Source organism: Rhinatrema bivittatum, chromosome 2 (assembly GCF_901001135.1).
Source record: "Rhinatrema bivittatum chromosome 2, aRhiBiv1.1, whole genome shotgun sequence".
Lineage (NCBI taxonomy): Eukaryota > Metazoa > Chordata > Amphibia > Gymnophiona > Rhinatrematidae > Rhinatrema > Rhinatrema bivittatum.
In genome coordinates this window covers 329,213,805-329,238,475 of record NC_042616.1, presented here as the reverse complement: position 1 = coordinate 329,238,475, position 24,671 = coordinate 329,213,805, and positions in this window count along the sequence as shown.

Sequence of the window (24,671 nt, the reverse complement as noted above, 5' to 3'; positions counted from 1 at the left end):
TATTGGGACAGTGGGTGTCTGTGAAGCCAAATCCCCAGTGGGCCTCTTTTGTAGTTACCACTTTGTTGTGTGCACACACATTACATTAGTGCACATCAAGGCATTGTGCCCGTGGGCAGCCAGTTTTGCAGACTCAAGTATATTGGGACAGTGGGTGTCTGTGAAGCCAAATCCCCAGTGGGCCTCTTTTGGAAATAATACTTTTAATTGAAATCCCTAGTAGGCAGTGACATTAAATCCATTATGTCAGGGAAACCTAGATGTGGTCGAGTGATTGGGACTGGCAGAGGAGGCATTTCAAAAGGCACTAGTGCCAGTCCCCCATTAAAGTTAAAAAGGGACATGTTGCAATCTAAACTCTTTGGAGGAGCAGGCAGTTCCATCCGGAAAAAAATGAAATCTAAACATGATACATCGCCACCACCTGTTTCTGACCCTGTAGTTTTAGAGGTGAGGGAAGGGGAGGCTGAGTCATGCCAGACAAAGCAGCAGTGGGACAGCAGTCTCGACTTAGCATTGACAATGTAGTGCAGGCACTGTTTGCTTCTGATTCAGATGAAGAATCATCTTGTGTGGGATTCTCATCAGAAACGGAAGCAGTAATAGCTGATGATGTTTTAGGAGGATTTGTTAGTCCTGTCTTAGCCTCCACTTCAGTGCAGCAGGGGAGAGATGAAACTGATGAGGAGGAGGAGGAAGAGCAGTCAGCGCAGGCACAGAGTGTGACTGATGCCCCTGGCATTGCTTCTCAGGGTGCACCCACTACTTCAGCTCCAGTGCCAGCATCCACCCCCAAGGCTATACAGAAGGGAGGATCACAAAAGACATCTGCGATCTGGAGCCACTTTAAAGTGCCAGAGGACCCGCATTTTGCTCGGTGTAATTACTGTGGCAGGGCTATTAGCAGAGGCAAGCAAATGGAACATCTGTCTAATTTGGGCATGATGCATCATATGAAGAGGCAACACCTAACAACAGTACTGCCATCTGGGGATGATGGCAGTACCAGTCAGGGGACCCCTTCCAAGCAGCATAAAGTGGTTGAAAATGAGCAGAGTCAGCCCACACTCTCAGCTACTTCTAGCAGTCAGGTGGCAGGCCAGCAACCCCCTGACATGTGGCAGAAGCGACAACCCACCATGGAGGAAATGGGGTGGAGTGCGGTAACGCTGTCCCGGGGTAGGAGGCAGGCAGCCTCAAAAGTTGTAACCAGGAGCATTGGGGAAATGATTGCCCTTGATGACCAGTCCTTGCAGATAGTGGAGAATGTGGGTTTCAAGCATTTTCTGAAGGTCGTAGTTCCATATTACAAAGTCCCATCCAGAATCACATTTAGCAGAAAGGTCATCCCCAGCCTGTACAAGTAGTGTCGCAGTCGCATCCAAGCGCTGCTAGCTAAGGCACAGGGGAGTGTGCATTTCACTTGCGATATCTGGACTGCCATGAATGCTGCACACTCTTACCTCTCCCTGACAGCACACTGGTGGGACCTAGCTGAGGGAGGGGCAGGCAGCAGCTCTATTAGTGAACAAGTATCAGGGTGGAGGTGGGATTTACTGCACACCCACCTGACGGACCAGGCCCATACCGCCACCAATATTCTAGCATGCATCAGACAGATGCTGAAGGGCTGGCAACTACACCAGCGAGACAGGAATCCTCAGGCAGTGTTCTTTGTCACAGATAATGGTGCAAACATGGTTAAGGCAATAACCGAGGGGCGCTTTAAGAACATCCGATGTTTTGCACACACTCTGCACCTGGTAGTGAAGTCAGCTCTGGGGTTGGAGTCCAAGCATCAAGAGAATGGATACCTGCAGGACTTAATACACAAGTGCAGGAACATAGCAGCACACTTCCACAGTAGTGTGAAGGCGGGGCAGGTTCTCCAACAAAAGCAGACTGATTTGGAGATGCCTCACAAGCGTCTCATTCAAGACATTGCCACCCGGTGGAATTCCACCTATATGATGCTGCAGAGGTTAGTGGAGCTACAGACACCCCTTCATGAACTTTCTGGTTCAATGGACATAGGTGTGCAGAATTCCCTAGGGCATCATGATTGGTTAGTCATGAGTCAGCTGGTAAAAATCCTGCAACCCTTCAAGGATGCCACAGAGGAGCTGAGTTCCAGAAATGCCACCTTGGCTGACATCATCCCTATTGTTAATTTCCTGGATGAAAATTTGGAGGCCTTTAAACAGGAAGAGGGGATGACAGCTGAGGTCCTGCATTGTCTGGACGTTTTGCAGCAGCAGGTGCAAGAGAGATTAAGGCCTTATTGCATTACCATGCGTATTTTGTGAAAATTCCCCCCCCTACGCGTGCCGTTCACACATGTGAGCATGTTATAAAATTGGCGCATGTATATGGATGCTCACTTGCTGCTTTTAAAATCGACCCCCAAATGAATTCTTTGCTTCTCTGTTTATTAATGAGGATGTTGGGGAGATACCGATTCTGGAGATGGTTTTCAAGGGTGATGATTCAGATGAACTGAACCAAATCACTGTGAACCTGAAAGATGTAGTAGGCCAGATTGACAAACTAAAGATTAGCAAATCACCTGGACCAGATGGCATGCACCCCAGGGTTCTGAAGGAACCTTTTTCATTTAAAAAAAAATGAAATTTCAGATCTATTAGTTAAAATTTGTAATCTATCATTACAATCATCCATTGTACCTGAAGACTGGAGGTTGGCAAATGTGTAACCCTAATATTTAAAAATGGCTCCAGGGGTGATTCGGGAAACTACAGACCAGTGAGCCTGACTTCAGTGCCAGGAAAAATAAAGGAAACTATTCTAAAGATCAAAATCACAGAGCATATAGAAAAACATAGTTTAATGAAACTCAGCATGGATTTACCCAAGGGAAGCCTTGTCTGACAAATCTGCTTCATTTTTCTGAAGGGGTTAATAAACATGTGGACAAAGGTGTACCGGCACATGTAAAAACCGAGAGATGTGCAGGAACTGCATGCACATGGATATCCGTGCGCATCTTTTAAAATTAACCTTTAAGAGCCTAAATTTAGCCTCTAGAACCTCTCTCCTGAACCTTTCTATGTCTGTGGTATCCACATGTACTCTGACAGCTGACTCCTCCCCAGAACTCTGTAAAATCTTATCTAGGTGGCGAATGAAGACATCACTACTTTCACTCTGGGCAGGAAAGTTACCAACTGATCCTCATACTCACCAGCTATCCACTTACCTAATCACCAACTATAAACGGCTATTCTAACCCTTCCCTTCTGAGCATGGACCCTTTGAGAGACATCCTTAATACAAGAGGATAAAGCATCACCTGCAGGGTAGATCATAGTTACAGGATCACTTCCTTCCACATCAAGGTGATGGTTTCTTCCCAGGTGACCTTGTTCCTTCAAAGAAGCACTAGAGTTGATAGACTAGAGTTGGGACTACTCTATTATGTCTTCGAAAGTATTCTCTATATAACTCTCTATCTGTCTGAGCTTCTCCAGGTCTGTCACTCTGGTCCTCAGGCCTCCCAGTACATACAGAATTGTTACACTGGAAAGCAAATACTAACTTTTACTAACACAGAATTAAGCAAAGTCTATTTTCCCAGTGCACACACAATTTAAATATTGGCAATCAAATATTAACTTTAAAACTAGTTCACAATATAAACAGGCAATAATATTTTAACCCTCCAAGACATTTTTTTCTCAAGATTTAAGTGCTCTTTCCCAGAAAATCCAACTTCCTAAGAGCAGATGAAGGTTATATTGTCAGCACTGCCTTCGGACTAATTTTCTCCGAGAGCATTGGGACGTTAACACATATCCCAGTGCTTCTGGGCTGAAGCCTCATAGGGATTGATGTGACCCTGGAGTCTCTCTCTCTCTTCCCTCCTCCCCCCAGTGGGGTATAAAAATTGAAGGGGGTCTATTGAGACCCTTTCTCCTATCCCCACCAGTTCTCCAAACACCCCCTGAGGCAGCCAAAGGTAAAAACATTTAAAAAATAACTTAGCCCTGCCTACTCCCCAAACCCCTCTCTTTGTTTAAAAAAAAACACAAAAAAAAAAAACAGCCTCCCTACGGTCCTCAGAGGCATTTACAATTATCACTGTTACTCTAGTGTTGAAGGCTGGAGTGCCCCCTTATGCTCTGGAGTAAATGCCATATTCAAAATGACACCGGCTGGCTTCAGGCTCCTCTTTACCCTGTCAGGTATAACACTGGCCCTTTTAAAAGGTGGTGGCCTGGAACCACCATCATATGCTACTGGGTTGAGTCAGCTAAGCTGCAGTATTTTTCCTGGTGATAATTTAGCTGGATAAGTCTAAAAAGCACTACTTAGGATAAATCAGACAGTCATATAAGTAGTGCTTTCTAGACTTATCCAGCTACTTGATGTAGCTGGATAAGTAGCATTTTAAGCTTTGCTGCTACTTAGCCAGATAAATCAGAACTTGCTCGGCTAAGTACAGCAAAGTCACTATTTAGCCAGATAAGTGTGTGTGACTGGTATATTCATGTATTTTCACATCTAATTTTAGAGTGATTTGCAAGTAGATTTAACTCGTGTAAATTAGATGGATGTATTTATTTATTTATTTATTTATTTAGTGATTTTTTATATACCGCGGCACGTTAATAACATCACCTCGGTTTACAATTTACCGCACCCCCATAAGCTGGCTTTTAAATGTGTAAGTTGAGAGATTTGCTAATGTATGCAGACAATGAAATTACCAATTTTAACAATTAGTCTACCAGTTTGCCCAGTCCAATTACAGGTCATCGAGACTCTTCTTGCTATTCAGCCTGAAAACCCTCCACTGAGTCAGTATTTCACTTTTAAGACATTTACGATCACTTACTCCTGACACTGCACGGAAACTGGCAAATTTGCATGTGTACATTTCTTGTAAAATAGCAACTTCCATAAATGTTGGCCCACTCCCTGGAAAGTCCCTGGCCTGCCCCTTTTTTACATGTGCAAAGTTATTCACAGAGTCGGATTTACACGTGTAGGTGGAGGTTTCTCCAATAGCACATTCTCGCGTATTACAATTTTACATGCGTAACTGCATATTTTTACGTGCACAACTTTTGAAAGTTCACTTTTCTGTTTCTACCTGAGGCAGCACAGGATGAAGTTACTTATTTATTTATTTGCCCAAGGTCACAAGGATCGTCGCTGGGATTTAGGCCCTGGCTTTCCTGGTTTATAGCCTGATGTTTTAACCACAAGGCGGCTACTCCGTTGCCAGGTTAAGCACTTTACAATGCCATACAAATGCACTAACAAAATAAGGTCTTTTAAGAGCTGTAACTGAGATCTGATTTGTGTTAGTATCTAAAATAGCTTTCTTTGGAACATTTTTGGGAGCCTAAACAGAATGCCAACAGCATATCAAACCACTTTAGTTATTCCTTAAAAACAAAACTGCCTTCTCCTGTATTATAAATAGGTGAAATGATGCAGGTTTCAGTCAAGATAATATGATTGCATTGAGCTGTAATTGGATATAAGCAAGTATGCCAATGATTTAGAGCTAGTGTTAGTGATCCTTGGATGGTTTTCTCCATTTATGTGAAACTTGACCAATTTTTATAAAAGCAAACTTTTTATGTAAGCTCACAAATAGAAAAAAAACTTCCAAAGTTTACCATATCTTCATGCAAAAAATGTATGTGCATAGCCGTATTCTTTTCTTCTATTCACATTTCATTCATTTCTTCCTTTACATTTTTCTTTTGGCAAGTTATAGCAGAACATGATAAATCTAGTAAAATGATGTGCACAAACTTACAGCGCTTTCAATAGTTATTTTGTACAGTCAATTCTAGATCCAGAAACTGTCACCATCTGATATATATTTTACCGAATTATTATGCTTGGTCATGTCAACAGATACTCATTAGTGCTGCAGTGTGATTTTATCTGCATCTTGAATGTATTTTTGGTTAGCTTTAGATTTAGTTTTTGTTATCTTTCTGATATTGAATGAATCATCAGGAATTTTTGTGCTACATTTTAATTGGATTATGTTGTGTCAGATAACAATCAGTTATTTTATTTTAGACTAGTGGGTAAGTCTGCTGAATTGTACATCCATTTGTTTTGGCTGGTTTCTTAAGTGTTTCAGTATGCACATATAAAACTTCATTAATCAGCTGTAGTCAGCTCATACCTAGCGTTTAGAAGTGGTCTTAAGAAAGGTTGGCATGCCTTATTGAAGTGATCACAGAAAAACAGTTACACAAAAACGCAGAGCTGACCTGCTTCCAGGCTTCACTGAATCAGGACAAACAAGTTAACTTCTCTACTTCCCTGCAAGTGGAAAAATATCTGGACATAATTATTTAAGTAATGTACAGTTCTTTTCCTTTGACCAAATTAGATCTTGACCTATAATTTTGTTTTAAAAAGTTCTGTCTTCCACCTACAGTTCAAATAAACCAGTTTCTTTTGACTGTATAGCAAGCACTGTGAGAACTGAATAAAGAGTAATATAAATCTATGAAACATAGAAACATACATAGAAACATAGAAATGACGGCAGAAAAAGACCAATTGGCCCATCTAGTCTGCCCAGCAAGCTCCCATACATATTTTCCCATACTTATCTGTTTCACCAACCTCCAACTTCAGGGCTCTTGTTGTTTGATTCAAATTTCCTGCCATTCCCTGTCACTGATGCATCAAAGGTGAGCATAAGGCTTAATGGTTAAGGGTTGTAACCTCCGCATCCAGCAAGCTACCCCGATGCTTGTTTACCCAGATTGCACAGATCGATGCCTTGTTGGATGATGTCTGAATGTAAATCCTGTTTTCCTCACTTCCCCCTCCCGTTGAAGCAGATAACAATGCTGTATATGCTTTCAAAATGATGTAACAGGCTTAATTGGTTTAGGGTATTAACCGCCATAATAAGCAGCTACCCCCACGATTGTTTACACAGATTATGAAGTTTAGTCCTTGTTGGTTGTTGCCTGAATGTAAATCCTGTTTTCCACTTTTCTCCCTGCTGTAGAAGCAGAGAGCAACGCTGTGTATGCATTCAAAGTGATGAATCAGGCTTAATTGGTTTAGGGTAGTAACTGCCATAATAAGCAAGCTACCCTTACGCTTATTTGTTTTCTCAGATTGTGAAGTTCAGTCCTTTTTGGTTGTATCTGAATGCAAATCCTCTTTTCCACATTTCCCTTTGCCATTGAAGCAGAGAGCAATGTTGGGGTTGCATTAACCGTGCAAGGGATTTTTTTGAGTAAGGGTAGTAATCACCAGGTAGTAGTTAACATTCCAGCAAGCCACCCCCATGACTCTACTCTTCATTCCCATCCTCTAGCCTTTATGGATCCACAGTGTTTATCCCAAACTGCTTTGAAATCTTTCATAGTTTTAGTCTTCACAACTTCCTCCGGAAGGGCATTCCAGGCATCCATCACTCTCTCCGTGAAGAAATACTTCCTGACATTGCTTCTGAGTCTTCTTTCCTGGAGCTTCAAATCGTGACCCCTAGTTTTACTGATTTTTTTCCATTGTAAAAGGTTTGTTTTTGACCATGAATCATTAAAACCTTTCAAGTATCTGAAAGTCTGTATCATATCACCTCTGCTCCTCCTCTCCTCCAGGGTATACATATTTAGGTTATTTAATCTCTCTTCATAAGTCATTTTATGAAGACCATCCACCTTTTTGGTCGCCCTTCTCTGGACCGCCTCCATCCTGTCTCTGTCCATTTGGAGATATGGTCTCCAGAACTTAACACAGTACTCCAGGTGGGGCCTCACCAAGGCCCTGTACAAGGGGATCATCACTTCCTTTCTCTTACTAGATATTCCTCTCTCTATGCAGCCCAGCATTCTTCTGGCTTTAGCTATCACCTTGTCACATTGTTTCGCCGACTTCAGATCGTTAGACACTATCACCCCAAGGTCTCTCTACTGCTCTGTGCACATCAGCCTTCACCTCCCATCAAATATAGTTCTTTCGTATTTCCACTCCCCATATGCATGACTCTGCAGTTCTTGGCATTGAATCTCAGCTGCCATATCTTCGACCACTCTTCCAGTTTCCTTAAATCACGTCTCATTCTCTCCACACCTTCTGGCGTGTCCACTCTGTTGCAGATCTTAGTATCATCTGCAAAAAGACAAACCTTACCTTCTATCGCGTCCGAAATCAGGATGAATTTTAATTCTGTACAAAGGGCTATTTTTATAGGAGCTTTTCTCATTTTAGGCTCTATCCATCCAATAGAATTTTATTCTAATAGTAATGAATGTTATAAATACTTAGGGATGAATTTTCAAAAGTGTATGCACAAAAACCACGCACATATATGTGTATGTGAAGCATTCACGCACAATCCGTATTTTATAAACATGTCGCATAATATACATTTGGATAACCTTCGTGAAAAAAAGTGTTTGTGAAAAAGGGGATGTGGTGAAGGCATGTCGAGGTGTAGTTGGCATGTATGCATTCAATCATCTATTTTAAAAATGGCTTTATGCACAAATGTCATCTAAACTACGAGTTGCTTATTTACTCACACAAGTTCAAACTTTCATGCTGTTTTGTGACTTAGTATTCGTCGGCTGATTTTCTTCAAGTGAGTGGACAGGGCAGCAGGCTAGGGGTGGCAGTGAGTTTGCTTTGGGCAAACTGGACTTTACTGGAGTGTAACTGGGACATACCTGGTTATACTGGGGGGTGGCAGTGAGTGTATCAGGGACAGATTGGACTATACTAGAGAGTAACTTGGACAGACTGGGAAGTAACTGGGTCTCGCAGGGCCATACTGAGGGGGTATGAGTGTATCTGGAACTGACAGAGCCATACCGGGGGTTGAGAGTCTATGATGGAAATTCCATTTTCAAAATGACTCTAATGGGATTATGGATACTCACAGCACAACAGTTGAGGAAGAGAAACAGAGGAGAAGGAGGAGGTGATACCTCTTACAGAGAGTATACAGGACCAGGGCATAGTTCTTTTGGATCTCTCAGAGAAGCAAGTCATGCACAGGTTTAGATTCAAATAGGAAACCATACTATACCTATGCCAGCAGTTAGAGAATGACCTGCAATCTTCCACTCCCAGGGGCCACACCTTGCTTGTATACATCAAGGTCACTCCTGCACTGGCATTTTTGGCCATAGGCACATTCCAGGCAACTCTAGGAATCATGGCTGAAATAAACCAGTCAACTGCCTCTATAAGTATAGATCAATTCCTGCGACATTTCTCAAGTAAATACACTAATATATTTCCTCAGAGCAGACAGCAACAACAACATAAATAATAACTGATTTCTACAACATACTATACTTCTCCCTCTATCTTGGGGGCTATTGATTGCACTCATGTCCCTATGAGGGCACCAGCGGACAATGAGGCCACCTACCACTACTGCAAGGGCTTCCACTTCCTGAATATGCATGTGGTCTGGGGTGTGGTGCAGTAGACTTCATGCCCTGGTTTCCAGGATCCAGTCATGATGCTTACACCCTCTCACAGTCAGGAATTTTTGACTGTTTCCAGGAAGGGCACATCACCAGTGGCTGACTTCTAGTAGGAATGCACTTACCACTAACACTACATAGCAACTAACCTCTTTTTATGGTCTTCCTCATATCTAGGTGGACTGTCAGCATTGGTCCAGGAAGACTGCTCCAACCTGGGCCAGGGAACTAACCTGCTGCTGAATACTAAAGGATATCTAACTCTGCTTTTCTCTGTGTTCTCCCCTATGGGTGATAGAGCATATTCACTCAAAACCTGGCATATGATCCTGCTAGCTAACCCACACACCACTGCAGGAGCTCATTACAACAAGGCCCACCTGAAGACCAGAGCAGTAACTGAGAGAACCTTCAGCTTACTCAGAATGCATTTCTGCTGCCTGGACAGATCTGAGGGATCTAAAATCTGTGAGATTTTTCTAGCCTGCTGCATGATTCATAATCTGGCCAAAGCCGGAGGCCTGCTTTCTTCAGAGGGACTAGAAGATCATCTGGATGAAGAGGAGGAGCAACACATGACCTGAGTTGGGAGGAATTGCAGGAGATGCATTGCTAAACTCAACAGCAGGCTATACAGGAAAGGAAACTCTGATACGAAGACATTTTAGATGGTGAAGGTACATTTATTTACATGGATTGCTCGATGTGATAAAATATAGCTATTTAACATTTAGTGCTTCCTTGGCCGCTCTCCTTTTCGTGGTTGAAACTCAGCTACCTTGGACTGACCAAGTCTTGTGTTCCTCTTCTCGGGGTTCTATCGCAGCTGATGCTGCCTTTGGAGGGCCTGGAACCTTGTGGCAGTAGCATGTATTTTTTTTTTATTGTTTATTTAAGAAAACAAACAGAAAAAAAATCAAAGATAGCAGGAGGCAAAAATAAAAACTAAAAACAAACCATGCTTCATTTCTCAATACAAGCACTATGTCTTACATAGAATCTGATCAGCTGGAGCAGTAGAATAAAGAAAGCAAGGCAAAGAACCTAAAAAAATAACGCAAAGGGAACAGAAATAATTGAGGGGGGGGGGGGAGTCTCCTCCTGTTCCAGTATGGGCTCCAAACTGAACAATACAAAGCAGACTTATCCTTGAGCATATAAGAAAGTTTATCCATTAGGGATATTTCATCAAAGTCTATTAAGGCAATAAGATATTTTTGGGGGAGGTTTTCCAGAAGAATTCAATAGTTATTCTAGCAGCATGCAGACATTGATCCACCAATGTTTTAGACAAAATACCCAATTTAATATTCCCCAAGATCCCTTACAAGCACAGTGCTCAGGGGTGGTTTGGCCTGTCGGGACTTCGGCGATGCCGGGGTGGGCCGGTGGAGACAATCACATGGTTAATTTTGGTTGTAGTGTCCCCCATGCCTGCATGGCCATTTTGACCAATGCTGGCGCCAGTCGCACTTTTCCCACAGTGGGAGGCTCTTGCTTACTTTACTTTTTCTGTGGTGTAGCTCCCTGAGCTTCGTCCCACTGCTCTCTCAGACTCCTTCCCCCCATCTTCAGCCTCAGAGGGGGGAGAGAGTGCAGCTGCTTCCCCTCCTCAGCTTGGGTTCTGTCTCTCCCTGTGAGAGGTAGGCGGTAGGCATCCCGCGGCTATCTCATCATCCGTTCCATCCTTTGCCACGAAACAGCCCACCCCCCCCATCCTTGTTTGTAGCAAACAAAACTGAAGAGTATTGGGGCATTGCAGCCTGCCTCCTCCTATGGCAAGAAGTACTTCCTTTCGCTGCAACAGTCAGCCAGCAAGCTCACTGTTATCCCAGTCTTTGCCTGCAACCCTCTAACTCTCAATCAGGCCGATACAATAAAGTGAGCTCACTCGGAGTGCACTCTTAGCCCCCGTTTGGACATGCGTATCCGACGCGCTATTTTTACCCCTTATACAGTAACGGGTAATAGTGTGTGGAAAACGCACGTCCAACTCCCCCCCCCCCCCCCCCCCCCGAAACTAATAGCGCCCGCAACGTGCAAATGCATGTTGATGGGCCTATTAGTCCCGCACGATACACATAGTAAAATGTGTAGCCAAGCCGCACATTTTACTTTCAGAAATTAATGCCTGCCAAAGGCGTTAATTTCAGCCGGCACCGGGAAAGTGTACAGAAAAGCAGAAAAAACTGCTAAGTCGGAGGCCCCAAAAATTAAAAATTTAAAAAAAAAAAAAAATTAAAAATCTGCCCGCGGGATGGAAGACGGATGCTCAGTTTTGCCGGCGTCCGTTTTCTGAACCCGTGGCTGTCAGCGGGTTCGAGAACCAACACCGGTAAAATTGAACGTCGGCTGGCAAACCCGCTGACAGCCGCCACTTCTGTCAAAAAGGAGGCTAGTGTCCCTAGCACCTCTTTTTACCGCGGGCCCTAATTAGCATACCTGGGCTTCCTGAATCGCACGCCCAGGAGAATGGCCTGAGCGCGCGTCGGGAGAGCGGGCTCTCGCTGGCTCTCCCGCGTGGTTTTCTGTATTGGCCCGTGTGTGCATGTCAGCAAGCTTGAGCGTGTGTGACACTGTATGCAAGAACATGTGTGTTTGAGTATGTGAGAAAGTGTGTGTGCGTGTCAGTATGTAACTGAGTATTTAAGTATTGTATGTGTCTGAGCATGTTAGAATGTGTGATTTTGTGTGAGTGCATGTCAGTGAACATGTGTAACTGAGTGTGTGTGACTGTGTCAGCGTGTGTGACTATGTGACTGCGCATTTGTGTGTGCGTGAGTTTGTGTGTGACTGAGTGTATATGAGTCATTGGGCAATTGAGCATGTGTGTGTGTATCAGTGATGGTGTGGGGGCGGCGATGGTGGGGACTCTATGCACAGGGTGGCACAGAAGCTAGCGCCAGCCCTGCCTCCAGGTCAGTTCATAGCATTGGGCCTGGATCCCAGCACCAGCCTAGGCTGAGGTCCCGGTGTTGGGACTCGGACTCCTGGTCAGGTCACGGCATTGGGCCTGGGTCTGGGTCCCAGCCGAGGCCCTGGCATCAAGATCCGGCCTCTGAGTCAGATCATGGCTTCAGTCCTGGGCCTGGATCTGGCCCCGGCATCAGGACCTAGCCTTCAGGTCGGGTCTCAGCTTCGGGCTGGATCTAGGCCTAGGCCCTGTCATCAGGATCTGCCCTTCGTCAGATTCCCGATGGATAAGGTAAAGTATTTTTCTGTTGTTTAATTTTTAGCGGTCTCAGCCAAGGTCTTAGCATCAGCTCGTGCCTCCATCTTGACCATGGCATCATGAACTTTCAAGTTAGAAGACTTCACTCACAACTGCAAACGAATTAGGTAAAAGACGCAAACATCATGGCACTTACTGAAGCGGTAGTGGCAGTGCTGAGTAGCAGATTTAATGCCATATCTGTTCATATTGTGGGGGTGCAGAACATGATCACGGATTTTGGCTCCCGATTAGATGTGGTGGAAGGGAGAGTCAGATTGGTGGAGGAGGAGGACTCTATGGCAGCAGTGGAGAAAATACAGAGTTTGGAAAAACTGATCCTTGATCAGTCTGAAAAAATTGAAGATTTTGGTAGGAGCACAAGATGGTGCCGGCTGTCCATTGCTCCTACCATGTGACAGGAGCTGACCAATGGCACCGGTAGCCCCTGTGACATCGTAAGGGCAAAGGGCCATTGGTGCCATTTTGATTCATAGCAGACCCGACAGAACGGAGGGAGAGATTGCTCGCGGGACCCCGCTAGACCAGCAGAGCTTTTAGTAAGTCTTGGGGAGGGATCAGGATGGTGGGGAGGGGTTGTAAGAAAGTAAAATTGAAGAGTTGGGGTGGTCTTTTTTCCGCTCCGTTTTTTTTTTTTTTAATTCATTTTTCTGGTTTCGGGTTCGTGTTCTAGCTTCGTTTTTGCAGAAAAATGACCCATGGGAAAACTCGTTTTCCCACGAAGTGCCTGAACTGAAACCCGACCCGAGCCAGAAAACCAAAGCTCATCTCTAATATCTACCATCAATACCTGTCGGACATGCCGTTCATATGAAAGAAACATATGAGAACATGCAGCTACTGCTAAACCACATTGAGTATTCAAGGTACAACTGGAATTTGTGTGGTGATCTCAAAGTAGTTGCAATTCTACTAGGTCTGTAGCTTGGTTACACCAAGTATTGTTGCTTCCTGTGTGAATGGGACAGTTGAGCAAGAGATTCGCATTACATCAGAAAAGTCTGGCGTCTCCGCAAGAAGTTGGTTCCAGGGCAGAAGAATGTTGCGCACGACCCATTGGGTGGATCCAAGTAAGATATTTCTTCCACCTTTGCACCTTAATGAAAAACTTTGTTAAGGCAAAGAACAAGCAAAGTAAAGCCTTTGATTATTTGTGGCAAATGTTTCCACGCATAAGTGACGCAAAGATAAAAGAAGGTGTTTTCGTTGGACCACAAATCTGAGCTGTAATGAAGGACAGCCACTTTGATGGTCTTCTGCAAGATACAGAACGTGTTGCGTGGACAGCCTTTAAGAATGTAGTTTGTAACTTTCTAGGTAACTATAAAGCAGCAGACTATGTCGAACAGGTTGAAAATCTGCTTCAGGAATACAAATTGATGAAGTGCAACATGTCATTGAAGATACATTTTCTTCATTCCCACTTGGACTTCTTCCCAGACAACCCTGGCGCTGTGAGTGACGAACATGGTGAAAGGTTTCATCAAGCCATTGCCAAATGGAGAAACGGTATCAAGGCAAGTGGAACCCCTCCATGCTGGGTGACTGTTGTTGGACTCTCATCCGCGAAGCGACGGACAGTGATTACAAATGAAAATCTAAGAACATAAGAACATGCCATAGTAGGTCAGACCAAGGGTCCATCAAGCCCAACATCCTGTTTCCAACAGTGGCCAATCCAGGCCATAAGAACCTGGCAAGTACCCAAAAACTAAGTCTATTCCATGTTACCGTTGCTAGAAATAGTGGTGGCTATTTTCTAAGTAAACTCAATTAATAGCAGGTAATGGCTTTCTCCTCCAAGAACTTATCCAATCCTTTTTTAAACACAGCAATACTAACTGCACTAACCACATCCTCTGGCAACAAATTCCAGAGTTTAATTGTGCATTGAGTGAAAAAGAACTTTCTCCGATTAGTTTTAAATGTGCCACATGCTAACTTCATGGAGTGCCCCCTAGTCTTTTTATTATCTGAAAGAGTAAATAACCGATTCACATCTACATGTTCTAGACCTCTCATGATTTTAAACACCTCTATCATATCCCCCCTCAGCCGTCTCTTCTCCAAGCTGAAAAATCCTAACCTCTTTAGTCTTTCCTCATAGGGGAGCTGTTCCATTCCCCTTATCATTGTGGTCGCCCTTCTCTGTACCTTCTCCATCGCAATTATATCTTTTTTGAGATGCGGCAACCAGAATTGTACACAGTATTCAAGGTGCGGTCTCACCATGGAGCGATACAGAGGCATTATGACATTTTCCATTTTATTCACCATTCCCTTTCTAATAATTCCCAACATTCTGTTTGCTTTTTTGACTGCCCCAGCACACTGAACCGACGATTTCAATGTGTTATCTACTATGATGCTTAGATCTCTTTCTTGTGTGGTAGCACCTAATATGGAACCTAACATTGTGTAACTATAACATGGGTTATTTTTCCCTATATGCATCACTTTGCACTTATACACATTAAATTTCATCTGCCATTTCGATGCCCTGCGGCAAAACATTTTTAGTTTTGTTTTCTGGTGCCAACATTGCCATTATAGCTTATGCCGCTACAGACACGTAACAATGCTTAATGTATATTGCACTTTTCTGGCAAACGATACGTGATACAGACATAATAAATGCATATTTGTGTTCAGCTTGCTAAAATCTATTTCTTTCACCAGAGGTTGTGTAGGAAACAAAATGTTCCCAGAAATTTGTTTACCAGTGTAATTTGTTGCAGAAATATTTTCAAAATTCTTTGACTTACCTATAAGGATTTTTCTAGAGGTGAATTGGACTATTTAGCTAATCTTTTTCTACCATGCAGACTTCAAGATGCCTTAGATTTTCTCAAAAAAAACTTTTGTGGATCCCCTCGCCTCAAGAAATTAGTTTTGAGGAGACTAGAGAATAGACATTTCAATATCAAGCACCACAAATTTGTAACTCTTCACTTTTGGACTTATGTTTAGAAAGTAACTTTTTAAAATTTAGGAAGCTAATTAATACCTGGATGTTTTCAAAAGTCTTCACTGATAAACTTATCATTTTCTCTCTAGTGGAACACTCTGTTATTACTATTAATATATGACTTCCTATAGTTTTTGTATGTTGGTCATTTGTTTTAATGGTGTGTCTGTCCTACTGTGTTTTTAATGTCTATTTTATCTTGATTTATTAATTTTTCTTCTTAATTTATTGTAACTATTTTTATATAACATTAAATTTTATGTATTTTTATTGTAAACTTTTTTGAAATTCTATTGAAAATCGGTATATTAAAATAAATATTACCATTGCTAGTACTATCTTGTTGTCTTCCTCCTTTATACTCCACTTTTTTCAGTAGATGAGCAAGTAAGATCCCCTATTCAGTTCAACCCCAGCACCCCTCCCTTTCCATGTCACACAGGTTTGTAATAATCTATTCTAAACAGCATATTAGCATGGCTATTGCTTGAACATTTATTTTCCTAAGTGCCTTTGACTTTTCTAGATGGTACTCTCCCATCATCAATCCTCTGCACTGACCTAGTCAACACGAGAAGTATATTGCCTGCCAAGACAGTTCATCCTTTTTCATGAAGGACTCCCAGTGAAGCCCTATCCACTGAGAAGTCAATATTCAAAAGGGATTTGAAATTTTAGTCCCTCTTACCAGCAAACTTTTACCCAGTCATTGCCTGGGTAAAATGTAGAGGGAAAAAGAGACAGGGTAGGGTATGATCCAGTGGCATGGCTAAAATTTATCTTTCTAGCACTGAATTCAGCATCAGCTAGCTAGATAAACTTATCCAGGTAAGTCTGGTTGGGGAAAACACTGCACAAAATATATTCAGTGGCAGACTTACCTGGCTAATGTCCACTGATTATCTGGGTAAAATTAATTAGGTAATTTTCCCACTCACCTGCTCACTGAATATCATCCTCTGTTACTTCAAACAAGCTGGGCTTCTCAACCACTGGAAAACTCTATGATCTCCTGCTCTTTCCTTTATAGGCACAATTATGAAATGGTTGGGGAAAACTTTACTCACAAGTCTTACCCCAGGATGTTTTAAGGCTGTGATCACGTCTACTCACAAAGCAGGGTCAGTCTTTCCAACCACTCCAGATATACTGGGGTCAATATTCAAATCCTGGCTGGCTAAGTAACTTAGGGTCATTTATCAAAGTGCTATATGGCATTTTCGCATGCGAAAAATGGCTTTAAAGCATGCGAAAATGCCATAACGTATGATGCGATGCAAATTAGGAAAAGGGGAGGAGTTTGGGGCAGGATTTGCAGCCAAGTGGGCTGGCTTTGCAATTTGCAAAGCCATATCACACAGCTTTAACGTGGCTTTTAACTACACCTTTTTCATTTGCGTTAAGCTGTGCGATATGGCTTTATCACACTTTGCAATGTTTTCGCAAATAGCATTTTCAGCTGTAGGTATTTATGTATGAGAGAGAGAGAGAGCGCCTAGCTATAAGGCCCTCATACTAGGTAGGTATTTATACCTAGTTACTCGAGGTGAGGTTTTGGTAGGAGTTAGGGGCTACTTTGACATTCAAAGTGTGACGTAAGAGGAACAGTGCTCTCTTGTGAAGTTTTGATGTGCAATGTTCTCTCAACCTAGCTTGATGGTCTCTCTACCTGGGTAACATCAAGCTAGGTTGAGAGAACATTTTACAAATCTCATCTTTGGTTGAGTTTCCTCAATCCGAAGGTCATCAAATCTTCACAAGAGAGCACTGTTCTGTTTGAACATCTCACTCTGAATGTCAAAGTGGCCCCTAACCCCCTACCTAAACTTCATCTTGAGTAACTAGGTGGGCCTCATATAGAGGTATAAATACCTACCTAGTTTGAGGGTCTTATAGCTACCCTCTCACTCTCTCTCTCTCCTTCCCTCCAAGTGGCTATAGGTAGGAATTGCAACAATTTGGGACTTACCGCAAAATAATGTGAAAAAGTTATCGCGGTCTGCGGTAATACCTATGCGAAGCACTAAGATAGTGCACTTTGCGATAAACAGTCTCTTACCATAAAACATGCCCCTTTTCCTATCGCATGCACTATTTAGTACATTTTGACAAATCCAGGCCTTAGCCAGATAACATGGCTGGATAAGTGACTTATCCGGCTATCTAGTGGCCACTGCACATGAGCAGATATTAAGTAGCCATTAGATAGCCGGATAAGTCCTACTTATCTGGCTAAACACCTTTTGAATATCGGACCCATTGGATTCAGGACAAATCCTAACCAGTCATCTGACCTCACTAAATCAAACTCTCTGTTCACTCTTCATATCTCCTTAAAACTGAAGATCCCCCCTAGTCAAACACACTCATGCACAAACCTGAGGTGTGTACTGGATTATACCACTCCCTCATATAGGGGTACATTTTTAAAGGCGCGAGTGTGCATCCATGTGCGAGCGGTTTCCAGCACACACACATGGATGCACTGATTTTATAACATGCGTGTGGCGACGTGTGCATGTTATAAAATCCGATACCTGCATGCACATGCACACTCGATTTTATATCGGTGCATGCATGTACATGTGGGTTCCGACCTGTGTACGCAAGGGGGGTATTTTATTAAAAAAAAACACAGCGACGTGATCGGGCCATCCGCTGTTCCCTCCTAGTCTGCTCCAGTTAAGGAGGGGACTGGGAGGGAACTTCTCTATCCCCCTACCTATCCTTCCTCCCTTTTCCCCTCTCCTCCCCGACCCCTAAACCCACCCTAACTTAAACTAATTTTTGTTTGTTTCTGCACTTACCCGCTCCACGGAGCAGGAGTAGGTTCCACATGCTGGCCGGCTGCTGGCGCCGCTTCCCTGGGACTGCGCAGAATGGTGCTGTTCTGGCCGGCCTCCGGCCCGCACCTTTTTAAAGGCCCGGCACTTCTGCGTGTCCCAGGAGGATACGCACGTGGCTGGGTTGTTCTGAAAATGCGCTCAACGCCCGCATGGGCCAGGTCACGCACGTATCTCCTGGGATTTGCACTCGCCAATCTTTAAAAATTTACCCGATGAGGAATAGGACTTAAATGAGGCAAAGAACTGCACCTGAATTTCCAACTACTCCTAGAGAAGAAGGATTATAAAGTCATAAATGCAAGAACTGGCTCAGGATGTCTGTAACCATATGATGGAGTCTTCTGATATTCCTAGTACACTAATGGACTGCTTCTAATATTGGGTCTCGCTGCCTCCCAGAGTCTTCACCTGATACTGATGTTGCCTGCAGTGTCTTTAATTGACTGTATGAGCATGATATAGTAGCTGATCTTCCCAAGATACTGACTGAGTCTCCTTAGTAATGTGCAGTTTACCTTGGCCAGCAGATCCTCACTTCAGTGCTATGCCATCTGAAAACAATTGTTTTTGTAACCACATGCACAGTTTAGAGTGGTGAGAGATTGCAAAGCAAATTCCAGCTGAGGTACAACAGAGAATTTTGTCCTGTGGTGAGAGAAATTCCCTTTCTTTTTTTTTTTTGCTGTATTAAAACTTTAGAGACAGCAGACTTTCTTCTAGAGAAATAGGATACGTTGGGCCTTTATTTAAGTAGTTATTAACCCCCTCCCCTCCATTAAACTGAGTTTGACAAGTAAATACCACAGTGCTCGGGGAGCAAAAGTGAGATTCTAGCAAACCCCTTCTACATCAACAATGAGAAGGAAGTAGTCTGTAAAGGTCTGTCACTATACCAGAGATTTTTACTATCACAATAAATCGCAGGGTGGGGAAAAAGGTCAGTTTCAGTGCACCGCCTGAAAACAGCTTCTCTCGTTCAGAATCATGAATAATAATTCTGAGGTTTCAAATGAATGCAGATTTTTGGGGGCAATTTATCATGTTGAGAATGTAGAAGTAGATTTACCTATTTCCCAGGATTACCAGTAAACAACGTCTTTTAAGTACAGTAAAGGTAAAACAGAAAACATATATATATATATATATATATATATATATATATAGTTTATAGGGCATACCTGATCTTCTTTGGGATTTTGTTTTTCAATTTTGAGAAGTGTTGCTTGTGTCTTACGAATGAGTACATACTTGTCTTTGGCACACTTTCTTCCACGCTGTCAATATCTCAAGATTAAAGACTTGATTCAATAAAAGCTTTCCCCATAGATATGGTATGGAAGAAAAGCCTTAATGAAGGATTCCTGTGCACTAAAACGTATGCAAAAATAAGTTAGTGGATGCATCAGAAAAAATGTAATGTGCATGCTAAAGAGCCACTGTGGTAATGGGTTATGCATTAAATTCTGGTATGTAGGTGATAAAAAAAAATAAAAATTACCAGAACAACATGTACATGTTGTCAGTGTGCATGTTAACCCATAAAATAGAAATGCCTATGTGCCAACAGCATCTGGGACTTTAATAACGTGAGACTGTTGTGACAAAGGTAGCATATACAGTATAAGTTAAACTGGGCATGCACCATCCTCTTTCCATGATAGTTCGCCTCCTGCAAAGCTGTATAAAATTAAGCCCGGCAACTAGTACTGATTGTTAATGCTGAGGGCAGAAGTGGGAGAGCATTTGGGTCCCAGGAGACAAGATGAAAGTTAGACATACAGAAGAGGAAAAACCAGACCAAAAGAATGCACCTGTCTGCCAAGGAGGAGAATGACTGACATTAGAAGGTGCTTCAGCCAGATCGCAGGGAGGGAAATCTGCCAGCCTGGAGTCAGAAGGTTATCAGCATCTGACCCTCCCCCTCTGGGAGCACCCTTTAATGCTCTGGTAGTAATGGCACAATGACAGCTGTTCATGCTTGAAGCCTCAGAATGCCTCCAGTTGTCACTGGACAGACTAACCACAGCAATGGCCTTCACTACATGCTAACAAAGCAAACTTATCAAATCTTTCTTATGTCTATATACATTTTTAAAGACTTGTTAGTCACTCCAGGCTATCTTTTTTAGAAGAGGCGATACAAAATGGAACTAAATAATAATAATGGGTGACTGACAACACCACTGTGTGCCCCATCCACTGAAGCTGCTCCCACCTTTGCAGTCCACGCCATCCCCACCAAGCAGGCATGGACCAGAGGTGAAAAGTGGGGAAGTATATCCAATCTTGGGTAGGAATAAGATGCCTCATGGCCATTCCTTCCAGTTCCCACTTGATGCCTGTTGTGAAAGCCTTTGGGTTCCAGTGCTACAGCCTTGTCTCTGCTGCAACTCCTGACATGCAGGTTGTTTGTAGCCTGTGAAACCCTGCAGGACACAGAACGTGCGCACTGCAGTGTTTCAGCACAGTAATGGCATTTGAATAGAACTTATGGAATGGGCCTTTATTTGGAATAGGTAGTTACATCATTGTGTCTTATATACTGTGCAGTGTACAGTAATGTGTGAAAACCATTTCATTTATTAATTGTATTACTGAGAAAATTTGTATTATATTTTTATGAACTTATGCGCTGTTTCGCATTGTTTATTATTTGACATTTATGTATTTGCTGTACACCACTTAGAACATATTTTGTAATTTGCGGTTTATACATTTTTAAAAGTAAATCAATATATAAATATGCCACCAAACTAGATTAACGCCTGCTCAGAGGGATGTACAAAACAGAAATATAAAATGTTACAAAATCAGAACTAAAACAGCAAATAAAATGAAAATTTAAACTAACAACAAACTCCCCTGTACTTAACCATGCCTCCCTCTAAAAGTTCAATTCTTGAAAACAATTCATTAACAGGTAAACATCATAACAACATCTCAAAGAATCACCTGTGATAATAACCTCCAAAAATGCAAAAAAAAGCATGTGAGAGATACTGCTCATATATTTAGGCTACCAATTGTTTGAACTAGTGGTTAGCCATTATTTCTCCATCAACCTTCTCCATCCATGCATATATCTATATTTTTTAAAGGATTTTTAAAAAACTCAACATGCAATATTGCTTTGCAATCTCTCACCCCAATATGTGACCAAAAATAACATATCTGTATTAACAATGCGATGTAGTTCTGGACTCTTACAGAAACCCGACTTGGCCTCGTTTCAAAAATCATTTTTCTTTTTCAAGGGAATCCTAAGTTCTGCATATCTCAATCACCGCCAAACTCTGATTTGCGGTATAGTGCTCCAGGATACTGACAAATTCAAGGACTTAATGATAGCATATTTGAGGAATTAAAAATATTATATCTTTTTGACTGAAGACCCAAACTTCAAACACAAATCGAAGTCTTAGTGAAAGTGGCTCCGTTTTTAACAACGAAAAAGCATACTTTTCTCTATGTAACACACTCAAAAATTCTGGTTATTTATTTGGTGCTGAAAGTTCACAAATCTCTGGTGAATCCACCTATTAGATCAATCATTTAAGCTATTGGGTCTTTCTTGGGACCTTTGGCAGAATTTATTGATTATTTTTTTAAATCGGAGGTTGACCGAGTCACGTCTTATATTCAAGAAGTCACATTTTCTAAGGAATTTGCAATCACTACGAGTAATTTCTTCAGATGTCATAATGGTCACTATGGACATTAACTCACTTTATACAAACACAAACCAGCAGGAAGCCTTGAAAGTTGTCATGACTGGATTGGCACTAAAAACGGAATATCTGAGAATACTGAATTCATTCATTATTGATCTTGCTAAATTGATACTTTTTAAGAATTATTTTGCTTTTGGACATTTATTTGTTCATAAAAAATACAGGTTAGTGATAGGGTCTCCTGTAGGCCCGAAATGTGGCTAACCTATACGTGACCTTGTTTGAAGAGCAATATATTTATCCTTCTTTTGGAAACAAAATATTGCATTGTGGTATTATTTCATCAACATCATCTTCATGGCCTGGTTGGGGACTCAAGATCAATTAGTTACTTTTCATCAAATGGATCAATCAACTAGATTCAAATTTACAATTTTCATTGACCTGTAATCATCCACAAATTAATTTTCTGAATGTGAGGGTTCAATTTCATTCAGGATGCTTCAATACCACAGTGTTTTCAAAACCTACAGAATCTAATACTTTTTTTTAAATTTGAGAGCCACCACCCGTGGTGTATATATAGTATCAAGCAAGAGTTCAAATTTCAAGCAAAAAATTAACTGAAAAATTCAAGACAAGGGGATTTCCAACCTCTATATTAAGACATACAAAAGAGCAATGTTTTCTGAGAGAGACTCATTACTTAGTATGAGACACAAACATCCACAAATTTGTTGGTATGTGTATTAAAATATACGGATAGAGTCATGAATGTAGTATCTTCCATCAGAAGACACTGGAATATGCTTACTATGCATCAGATATTTAAAGATCCTCCTACAATAGCATTTTCTAGAGGACCTAATTTGAGGGATAGATTAATGCACACTATGTTAGCTGCTTCATCAACCTCACACTCACTCAATGTGTCACTTGTGTGACTTTTGTGCTTCTTCTATTACTGGCACAGAATGGATAGCCGCCGCTATTCTATCTTATGATATGGCTCTTGAAATGTCAAGATTAAACAGAAAAGGTTACTCTCCCTTTGTGGTGTCCACTCTTTTGAAAGCAAGAAAGAATACAACATTTCTAGCATATGATATGTGTGGTGTTCATTTAAGACATATTGCAAAGAACTATTAGTCTTATCTTAATGGGCAGAAATTACAAATATTTTAAATGTTCTACAAGAAGGTTTAGAAAAAAGTTCAGCACTCAGTTCATTACAAGTCCAAATAGCAGCAATTTCTTGTTAGAGAGGTAGAATCACAAGGAATACAATAGCATCCCATCCAGATATTGTATGTTTTCTGCAAGGGGTAAAGAGAATACATCTGCTATTTAGAGTAATTGTTCCTCAATGGAACCTAAACTTATGTTGCATCTGTGGACCTTTGGACGGGAGTAAGGTTGACTCTACCTGTGCGGAGGGGCCCCAAAGGTGCTCACCGTCAGCAAGCAGACCCAGGCATGGCAGAGACCAAGGTCAGGCTTCACTTATACCAGCCTTCATTCCCCTCAGGTTGGGCCTTTGGGTGCCGGGGCTGTCAAGACTTAGGCAAGGATATCAGGGAGTAGATGAGATAGCAAAGTCCAGGGCCAGGCTAGGGTCAAGGCAGGCAGCTAACAGATGAGATGGGGCTCCAGGCAGAAGTTGGAGGTAGTGGCCATCAAGCAAGATGAGGGTCTAAGCCAGGGGTCAGGAACCTATGGCTCTTTTGATGGTTGCATCTGGCTCGCAGACAAATCTTTAATAAAAAAGTAAAAATCTAACAAAATCCCCCACCCTCCTGAATCCCCCAAGACCTCCAAAATTAATTTACTACAACCCCCACCCTCCTGACCCCCCCAAAACCTGCCAAAAGTCCCTGGTGGTCCAGGAGCAGTCCGGGAGCGATCTCCTGGACTTGGGCTGTCGGCTGCCAGTAGTCAAAATGGCGCCGACGGCCCTTTGCCCTCACTATGTCACTGGGGTCGACCAATGGCGGCGGTAGCCCTTGTGACATAGTAAGGGCAAAGGGCCGTCGGCTGCCAGTAATCAAAATGGCGTCGACGGACCTTTGCCCTTACTATGTCACAGGGGCTACCGCCGCCATTGGTCGACCCCAGTGCATAGTGAGGGCAAAGGGCCATCGGCGCCATTTTGACTACTGGCAGCCGACAGCCCAAGTCCAGGAGATCGCTCCCGGACCGCTCCTGGACCCCCGCTGGACCACCAGGGACTTTTGGCAGGTCTTGGGGGGGGGGGTCAGGAGGGTAGGGGTTGTAGTAAATGAATTTGGTAGGTCTTGGAGTCAGGAGGGTGGGGGATTGGAGTTAGTATGGCTCTCACGGAATTACATTTTAAAATATGTGGCGTTCATGGCTCTCTCAGCCAAAAAGGTTCCTGACCCCTGGTCTAAGCAAAGTTTCAGTACTGGGTATCCATCCAAAGAGCTAGGAAAGTGGGAGGCAGAGCAAGAATGGGTCAAAGGCAGGATCAGGCTGGGCAGATGA